Here is a 10,003-nt window from a genome sequence, read left to right as displayed (position 1 = left end):
TTCCAACTTTTAGCTATTACAGACTGTGCTGCTGTAAACATGGATGTGCATATATTACTCTGGTATAATTCTTTTAATTCTTGTGGAAAGATACCCAGAAGAGGAATGGCTGGGTGAAATCGAACCTCTAGTCCCAGCTCTTTGAGGTATCTCCATATTGATTTCCATAGTGGTTGTATCAGTTTGCACTCCCACCAACAATGAAGAAGGGTTCCTTTCTCCCCACAATCCTACCAACATTTATTATTGAGTGATTTCTTGATAGCAGCTATTCTTTGTGGGGTGAGGTGGAATCTCAGTGTTGTTTTCATCTGCATCTCTCAGATGACCAGTGACGTGGAATATTTTTTCATATATATGCTTGCTGCTTTTACATCTTTGTCTGAGAAATGTCTGTTCATTTCTGATGCCCATTTTTGTATCAGGTCTTTATATTTGGGGGGGCTGATTGTTTTGAGTTCTTTATATATTCTAGATAATAGTCCTTTGTCTGAGGAGCAGCTGTTAAAAATTTTTTCCTACATTGTAGCTTGTCTCTTAGTTCTGTTGATGATTTCTTTTGCAGTGCAGAAGCTATTTAATAAGATAAGATTCCAGTTATTGATTCTTTCTGCTAGTTCCCATGCTACTGAGGATTTTTTGTTCATGAAGTTTTGAGTTCTTTATATATTCTAGATAATAGTCCTTTGTCTGAGGAGCAGCTGTTAAAAATTTTTTCCTACATTGTAGCTTGTCTCTTAGTTCTGTTGATGATTTCTTTTGCAGTGCAGAAGCTATTTAATAAGATAAGATTCCAGTTGTTGATTCTTTCTGCTAGTTCCCATGCTACTGAGGATTTTTTGTTCATGAAGTTTTTTCTATGCCTATGTCTTCAAGAATTCTGTCTAACTTATCTTCCAGCAAGTTTAGTGTTTCTGTTTTAATATTTAGATCTTTAATCCACTTGGATTTTAACTCAGTACATGGTGAAAGATAATGGTCTAGTTTTAATCTTTGGCAGATTGAGATCCAGTTTTTCCAACACCATTTATTAAAGAGTTCTGTGAAATATTGTTTTGGAATTTCGATTGGTATTGCATTGAATCTGTATAACAGTTTTGGTAGAATGGCCATTTTCATTATGTTGATTCTTCCTACCCAGGAGCAGGGGATATCTTTCCATTTTCTTATATCCTCTTCTTTCTCTTTTTTCAGAGTGCTGTAGTTTTCAGTGTAGAGGTCTTTTTCTTCTTTTGTTAGATTGATTCCCAGATACTTCATTTTTTTTTTTTGGATGCTATTGTGAAAGGAATTGTTTTCCTAATTTCTCTCTCAGTGAGTCTGTTATTTGTCTACAAGAAGGCTATTCATTTCTGAGTGTTGACCTTGTATCCAGCCACTCTGCCAACAGTGTCAATTAAGTCTAGAAGTTTTTTGGGAGAAGTTTTTGGGTCTTCATTGCAGAGTATCATCAGCAAATAATGATAGTTTAACTTCTTCCTTTCCTATCTTTATTGCTTTACTTTCTTTCTCTTGTCTAATTGCTGTGGCTAATGTTTCCAGAAATATATTGAAGAGGAGTGGTGATAGTGGGCATCCTTGTCTTGTTCCTGATTTTAATGTGAAGGTTTTCAGTTTTTGGCCATTTAATATGATGTTGGCTCTTGCAGTACTGTTTGCAGCTGCTGCTGCTGCTGCTGCTCCTCCTCCTCCTCCTCCTCCTCCTCCTCCTTCTTTTTTCTTCTTTTTCTGTTTGTGTGTGATTTTGATGTGATATTCCAAAATTAATTGACCTTTTTTTCCTAGTAATAATTTTATGGTTTCAGGTCTTACATTTAAGTTTTCAATACATTTGACAACTCACTTAACATTACTAATCATCAAGTAACTGCAATTCAAAGTCATGATGAGATATTACTTTGTGGTTATTAAGATGGCTAATATAAAAAAGTAAAAATATAACAAGTGCTGGAGAAAAGGAAATTCTTTAATGTTGTTAGTGGAAATGTAAATTGCTGGCACTATTACGGAAGACACTATGGAAGCTCTTTAAACAGTGAAAATAGAACTACCAAATGATCCAGTCACATCACTTCTGGTTACCTAAATGTCTGTCAGTGTGTGAATGAATAAAGAAAATGAGACGCAGAAGCACATGTGCACACATACACAAACGCATATACCATGTAATATTATTCACACTTAAACAAGAATGAAATCCTAATATTTTTTCCACAACATAGGTGAACTTGGAGGAAACTATATTAAGTGGCATAACCCAGACATAGGAAAACAGATACCACACTATCTCATTTATATATGGAATTTTAAAAAGCTGAACTCACAGAACAAATGGAAGAGTAATTAAAAGAGAGCTGAGGAATGGAGGCAGTGGGGAGGTCAAAGAGTAACAAATTTTACTTATAAGGTGAATAAGTTCTGAAAGCTTTAATGTGCACTCTGGTGACTAGTGTTTTGGTGGGGGTTTTTTTTCCATTAAATTTATTGATACATTTTAGGTGTGCAATACAATGACATTCATCATTGTGAATTTTTACCTTTTTCTGGTATATCTTGGTTCTTATTTTTTCCCCATTCCTCTGGCCTCCCTCCAACTCTTCTACTCCTCCCTATTTACAAAGACTTTGTTTCCAATTTTTCCTTTTCTCATAGTTTTTTCTTTCCTCTACTCCTCCCATTTCCTCCTCCCCCTTAGACTTTTTCTTTCTGTTTCACATTATTTATTATACATTTTGATTCTTATTTACACTTTCAGTTTCTCACACCAGAGAAATTATTTGGTCTTTATACATGTGTCCTACTTATTTCATTTGAGAGTATGGCCTCAATGTGGATCCATTTAGCTATAAATGACTCTAGTTTCTCCTTTAGTTGAGTATACTCTATTTTATTTAAAACAAACACACACACACACACACACACACACACACACACACACACATCTTCTTTATCCAGTCTTCAGGTGATGGGCAATTAGACTGTTTCTAAGTTTTAGCTGTTATAAACCTTGCCACTATAAACGTGTGTGTGCGCATATATTGCTGTGGTGTGATTCTTTCAATTATTTTGGGAAGATATCCATCAGGAGAACACCTGGGTCAAATGGAACCTCTGATCCTGTTTTGTTTTGTTTGTGGTATCTCCATATTGATTTCCATAGTGGTTGCACTTCCACCAACAGTGGAGATGGGCCCCTTTCTCCCCAATCCCCGCCAGCATTTTTCATTGGCTGATTTCTTGATAGCAGCCATTCTTTCTGGGGTGAGGTGCAATCTCAGTGTTGTTTTCATCTGCTTATCTCGAATGACCAGTGATGTTGAATGTTTTTTCATATGTCTATTTGCTGCTTTTACTTCTTTGAGAATATCTGTTCATTTCAGATGCCCATTTTTTAATTGGATCTTTAAATTTGGAGGGTCTGATTTTTTAGAAGTTCTTTATTTATTCTAGATAGTAGTCCTTTGAATAGCTAGCAGAAAATTTTTTTTCTGACATTGTAGTTCTTAGCTGTGTTGGCAGTTTCTCTTGCAGAGCAGAAATTTTTTTTGGGGGGGACAGAAATATTTAATCCTTTCCACATACATTAGAACTTGCTTTATCCTCGGTTTGGCATGTGCACTCACTGCACGGGAGAGAGTGGAAATGCTAACCTCTGGTTCACAGTCATTCCAAAATCTAACACTAATTCTATCTTGTGACTTACTCCAAATTATTCTCTTTTTGGTGGTGCTAGCGGAATCAAACTCAGAGATTTGCGCTTGTCAGGGAGATGCTGTGTCACTGAGCTACATTTCCAGCCCTCCAAATTATTCTTTACCATATCTTTTTTTGTTTTTTTTGTATTGAGTATTGAACCTAGGGCCTCCCAGAGGCTAGGCAAATGCACTACCACTAAGATGCACCCCTTCTTACCATAATATTTCTTTTCAGGGGAGAGAATTATTGATAGAAGTGCAGCCAAGAAAGGATCTTTCCCACCATAACTGCAAGAGTGCAGTGTGCTCAATCCAGAAACTTCTTAATAGGATGAGATCCTAGTTGTTGATTCTCTGTGCCAATTCCCATGCTACTGAGGTTTTGTTCATAAAGTCTTTTCCTATGCCATTGTCTTTAACAGTTCTACCTAACTATAATGGTACATAAGATCCTAATGATATAGTTGACAATGTGAAATAGGAATAGAAGGGCTAAAGGTGTAGCAGTAGTGGGAAGGGTAGGGCAAAGGTAATAAGGGAAAAGAAAAAAATATCAGAAAACGAAAAAATGGAAATAAAGTATTTGTAAATAGGGAAAGGAGGAGGGGTGAAGGGAGGGCATGGACAAGGGGAAAAAATGAGAACCAAGACCTGTCATGTAAAGGTACAAGATTCCAATGATGAATGTAACTGTACTGTACACCTAAAATGTACCAAAAAACTCAATGAGAGGAAAAAAAAGAGTTCTGCCTAACTTATTTTCCAACAAGTTTAGTTTTTCTGTTTTCATATTTAGATCTTTAATCCACTTTAATTTTAGTTTCTTGAGTGGTGAAAGATAGGGGTCTAGTTTTAATCATTGGCAGACTGAAATGCAGTATTTCCAACATCATTTAGTAAAGAGGCTATCTTTCCTCCAGTGAGGGTGTTTGACCCCTTTGTCAAAGATGAAGTGGATGAGTATGTCTGGAGCTGTGTCTGCATTTTCTAATTTATTCCACAGATTCTCCAGTCTGTTTCTTTGCTAGGACAATGCTGTTTTTATCACAGTGGCTTTGTAGTATGGTTCCAATTTGGGAATTGTGATACCACCAGCCATGTCTCTGTTGCCTAGAATTGCTTTTGATATTCTAGGTCTGTTTTGGTTCCAAATGAATTTTTTGATTGTTATCTCTAGTTCAGTGAAATATACTGTTGGGATTGCAATGAGTATTGCATTGAATAAATATAGCAGTTTTGGAAGTATGGACATTTTTACTATATTGGTTCTTCCTACCAGGAGCAAAGGATGTCTTTCCATTTTCTTACATCTTCTGCAGTGTCTTTTTTCAGAGTGCTGTAGTTTTCAAGGTAGAAAATTTTTGCTGTCTTCATTGAATTGATTCCTAAGTAATTTCTTTTGGGGGGTATGCTATTGTGAGATGAGTTGTTTCCCCATTTGCTCTCTCAGTGAATCTGTCATTTGTGTACAAGAAGGCTATTGATTTTTGACTGTTGACTTTGTATCCAGCTACTCTGCTGAATCTGATCATTAAGTTTAGAAGGCTTTTAGCAAACTTTTTGGGTCTTCTATGTAGAGTATCTTGTCATCAGAAAATAATGACAGCTTTACTTCCTCCTTTGTTATCTTTATTTTATTTTTTTCTCTTGTGTAATTGCTGTTGCTAATGTTTCTGGAACTATATTGAACAGGAGTGGTGATAATGGACATTGTTATATTGTTCCTGATTTTAGCATGAAAGATTTTCTATTTCTGAACATTTAGTATGATGTTGGCTGTTGGTTTTTCATAGACAGCTTTTATCAGGTTGAGATAAAGACCATGTGTTGCAATTTTCTGTAGGGTCTTTATCATGAATGCATGTTGGATTTTGTTTAATGCTTTTTCTGCATCTATTCAGATGATCATGTGGTTTTGTCCTCAAATATGGTAATATATTGTATTACATTTATTGCTTTACATGTGTTGAGCCATCGTTACATCCCTGGGATAAATCCAACTTGGTCAGGGTGTATAAACTTTTTCATAACTCTCTCTCTGTATTCTGTTCACCAGCATCTTATGGAGGATTTTTATATCTATGCTCATTATGGAGATTGGCCTGTAGTTCTCTTTTTTGATTGAGTCTTTCCCTGCTTTTGGAATCAAAGTAATATTGCTTCCAGGAATGAATTTGGAAATACTGTTTCCCTTTCTATTTCACTGAAGAGTTTAAAGAGAGGTGGCAATAGTTCTTCTCTTAATGTCTTGTAGAATTCAGCAGTGAAGCCATCAGGACTTGGGCTTTTTGTTGTTGTTGTTGTTGTTGGTAAATTTTAAATTATGTTTTCAATTTCACTGATTGTATTTGGGATGTTCAAAATTTTTATATCTTTTTTAACTTTGGTATTTCATATGTACCTAGAAATCTGTCTATTTCTTTTATGTTTTCCATTAGACTAGAATACAGGTTCTCAAAGTAGGTATTGATGATCCTCTGGATTTCTGGTGGATCTGTTGTGATTTCACCCCTTTCATTTATAGTTGCATGGATTTGAGCCCTTTCTTTCTTTTTTCAATAAGGTTGGCTAAGGTTTTGTCAATTTTATTTATTCTTTTGAAAAACCACCTCTCCCATTCATGAACTTTTTTGTATCATTCTCTCAGTCTCCATTGCATTGATTTCTATTCTGAACTTTATAATTTCATCCCTTGTACAAGCTTTGGGTTTGTCTTGCTCTTCTTTATCTAGGAGTTTGAGGTTCAGCATTAGGTTGTTTATTTGAGGTTGCTCTGATTTCCTGATATGTGAATTCACTGCTATGAATTTCCCTTGTAGAGCTGCTTTCATTGTGTCCCATTGTGTTCCTGTATGTTGTACTGGCATTATCATTTAATTGTAGAAGTTGTCTAATGTCTTAATTTCCTGTGTGACCCGTTGGTTGTTCAGGAAAATGTTATTCAATTTCCATGTGTTTGTGCAGTTCTTGCAGTTTCTTATGCTGTTGATCTTCAATTTGATAGCACTATGGTCTGATAATATATGGGGGATAACTTCAGTTCCTTTGATTTACTTAAACATGTTCTATGAGCTAGCATGTGGTCTAATTTGGAGAATGACCCATGTGCAGCCAAAAAGAATGTATATCCTGATTCTGTGGGGTGGGACCCTCTGTAGACATCTATTTAGGCTCTTTGTTCAAAAGTGTGGTTCAGCTCTAGTATTTTTTTTTGTTGTTGATGTTTTGTCTAGATGATCTGTCTATTTGTGACAGTGGGGTATTGAGGTCCCCCACTATAATTGTAGTAGTGTTTATTTGTTATTTCATGTTCATTAATATTTGTATTGCATAGTTGGGAGCATTAGTACTTGGTGCATATATATTTTTAATTATTATCTCTTCCTCTTGGATAATGTTTTTTTTTTTTTTTTTTTTTTTTTTTTTTGGTACTGGGGATCAAACTCAGGCCCTGTGCTTACAAGGCAAGTGCCACAACTACTGAGCTAAATTCCTGGCTCTCTTTCTCTTGGATTGTTCCCTATACAAGATTGTATTGACCTTCTTTGTCTCTCTTAATTAGTTTTGGCTTGAAATCTACCTTGTCTTCAAGTAAAATAATTATCCCTGCTTTATTCCAGGTTCCTGTCACATGGAGAACTGTTTTCCATTCTTTTACTGTCAGTGTATGAACTTCTTTGTGGATTATGTGTGTCTCATGCATACAGTATATTGTGGCATTTTGCTTCTTATTTCATTCTGCCAGTCTTGTTTGTTTGTTTGTTTGTTTGTTATTTGGGTATGAACTTGGGCCCTTGTGCTTGTGAGGCAGGCATCAGAACCACTGAGCTAAGTCCTGGGCCAGTCTATTTCTTTTGATTGGTGAATTGAGACAATTAATATTGATGATTATAACTGATATATATTGACTCATCCTTGTTGTGATATTTTCCCTTTGTTGGCTCTTTCATTTTTCATTTTCCCCCTTTCAGTTTAATTTCTTTCTTTGCCTATTGCCTTGCTCTGTTGGGCCTCATGGTGTTGTGACCTTCATTGTCTTTTTCTAGGATATTGTTTAAATTGTTTGGAGTGCTGGTATGGTATTCATGAAATTTCTCAGGTATTCTTTGCCATGGAAGTATCTAATTTCCTCCATTGATTTTAAAAGATAATTTTGCATGATACAAATCCTTTTACAACAGATTACATTCTTTTAAGGCTTTGAAATATGTCTCTCCAGCCTCTGCTTGATTTGAGGGTTTGTGTTGAGAAGTCTGCTGTGATTCTGATGGGCTTCCCTTTGAAAGTGATCTGTTTCTTTTCTGTAACTGCTTATTCTTCTGTTGGGTTTCTGGAATCTTAATTATTATATGTTTAGGTGTAGATTTTTTTTTGTTTTTTTGTTTTTTTTTTACTGTGGCTAGCCTCACTTATCTGTGGGCCTAATTTTTTTCTTCGATTTGGGAAGTTTTCTGCCATTACTTATGTGAACAGTTTTTTATGTCATTTGTATTTTCTCCTGCTGTTTTGTGGACTCCTGTCCATTATTTTTTGGTAATGGTGATTGAACTCAGGACCTTACACTTGCAAAGGAGTCTGTGGCACTACTGAGCTAAGTCTCTGGTCCATCCTATTAGTTATTAGTCTATGTTCATCTTCTTTGCATCATCTAGCAGCTGCTGGATCAATTTCTCATTGTCTCTTACTATTTTTAAGAGATCTCCCTTTTCATGGTCACTATCTACAATCCTCTCTCTCTGTGTCTCTCTCTCTCTGTCTCTCTCTCTCTCTCTGTACTGGGGATTGAACTTGGGTCTTTGCACTTGTGAGTCAGGCTCTGGAATTGCTGAGCTAAATCCCTGGCCCTTACAATCCTTTTTTCTATATCTGATATTCTACCTTCACATTGACTTCTTCTTCTGTGAATACTTTAAATTGAATATTTAATCTTCTGGATATCTATTTAAATGTGTTTTGTGGATTTAATTTCTTTCCAGTATTGCAAATTCATGCCTTCCATTTCTTTCCTATGTTGGGCATTCATGGCTTCCATCATGGTTCTGAGCTTATCTATTTTTTAAAATCTCTTTCTGTTCTAGAGTCTCTAATCATGTCTTTCATTCTGCTCACCCTCTCTGTAGTTATCTGGGAAATTATTTCTGTTTTGAATTTTTCTAGCACCTCATTCATCTGTTTTGCTACTTCCCATGCTATCAGTTCAGGGTGTCCAGGTGGTTCATTATCAGATCTTTCCACTTTGATGCCCCAAGTATTGGCCTGTGATGAGCTGGAATTCTGGGTTTGTGCCTTGTTTAGGTGTCTTCTCATTTCTATTTTTGTTGGTGGTGCTGTTTTTTGTTTAATGCCTGGGCTGATACTTCAATAATGCTTATTGTGAGTATTTTTATTACTTGTATTTAGAAACCTTAAAGAATGATTGCTTCTCAGAGGTGTCTTCCAGGTATAGCTGGTCTCTGGGATTTGAGTCTGTAATGACTCTTAGGCAATTTTGTTTTTTGTATACCAAGGAGGACAACTGATTAGATTAATTGCAACAGCTTGGCACATTTGACACAGTCAGTGTCAACAATAGCATCAAACACAGCATTGAAAATAACTATTTGTGGTAACAATAAATCTGTCAACTCTAACCAAGCTAGCTAAATCAAAATTGAGGAGCAGCACAAAATATGTTTGTAGTAAATAAACCCTTTAATATAGCCAGTTTATCTTTTGGAATAAGGACTTAGAATGTGTTGGGGAGGGAGGGATAGGTAGGTAAAAGGATAGGGAAAGGTTAGAAGTGAGGCCAGAGGACACAGGAAGATTATACAATATTTGGGAAACTGTTGAATACAAGAGGAAAAGATAGAGTGAATGAACAAAGACAAGAACAGAACAAACCAAAAGCTATAGGGAAGGTAGAAACAGTATTCATCTTCCTATAAGAATAATGACAGTCAAGACAAGGAAAGAGTGAGAAAAAAAATGCAAAATAAGATATGAAAAGAAAAAAGAGGGAGAGAAATGTAGAACAAGTAGGGGGGAGAGAGAGAGAGAAGAGAAAATATTTTTCCTCTTTGAATTTATTGGTACATCATAAGTATACAATACAGTTACATCCATCATTGGGAACTTGTACCTTTACATGACAGCTCTTGGTTCTCATTTTTTCCCCTTGTCCCTGCTCTCCCTTCACCCCCACTCCTCTCCCCATTTACAAACACTTTATTTCCATTTTCTCCTATTTTTTTCTTTTCCCTTATTACCTTTCCCCTACCCTTCCCACTTTCCCTACACCTTTAGCCCTTTTCTTCCAATATATGTAT

The sequence above is a fragment of the Fukomys damarensis genome, unplaced genomic scaffold (genome assembly GCF_012274545.1).
Source record: "Fukomys damarensis isolate Sample0158 unplaced genomic scaffold, DMR_v1.0_HiC HiC_scaffold_73766, whole genome shotgun sequence".
NCBI lineage: Eukaryota > Metazoa > Chordata > Mammalia > Rodentia > Bathyergidae > Fukomys > Fukomys damarensis.
Note: the sequence above shows the minus strand (reverse complement) of the source record.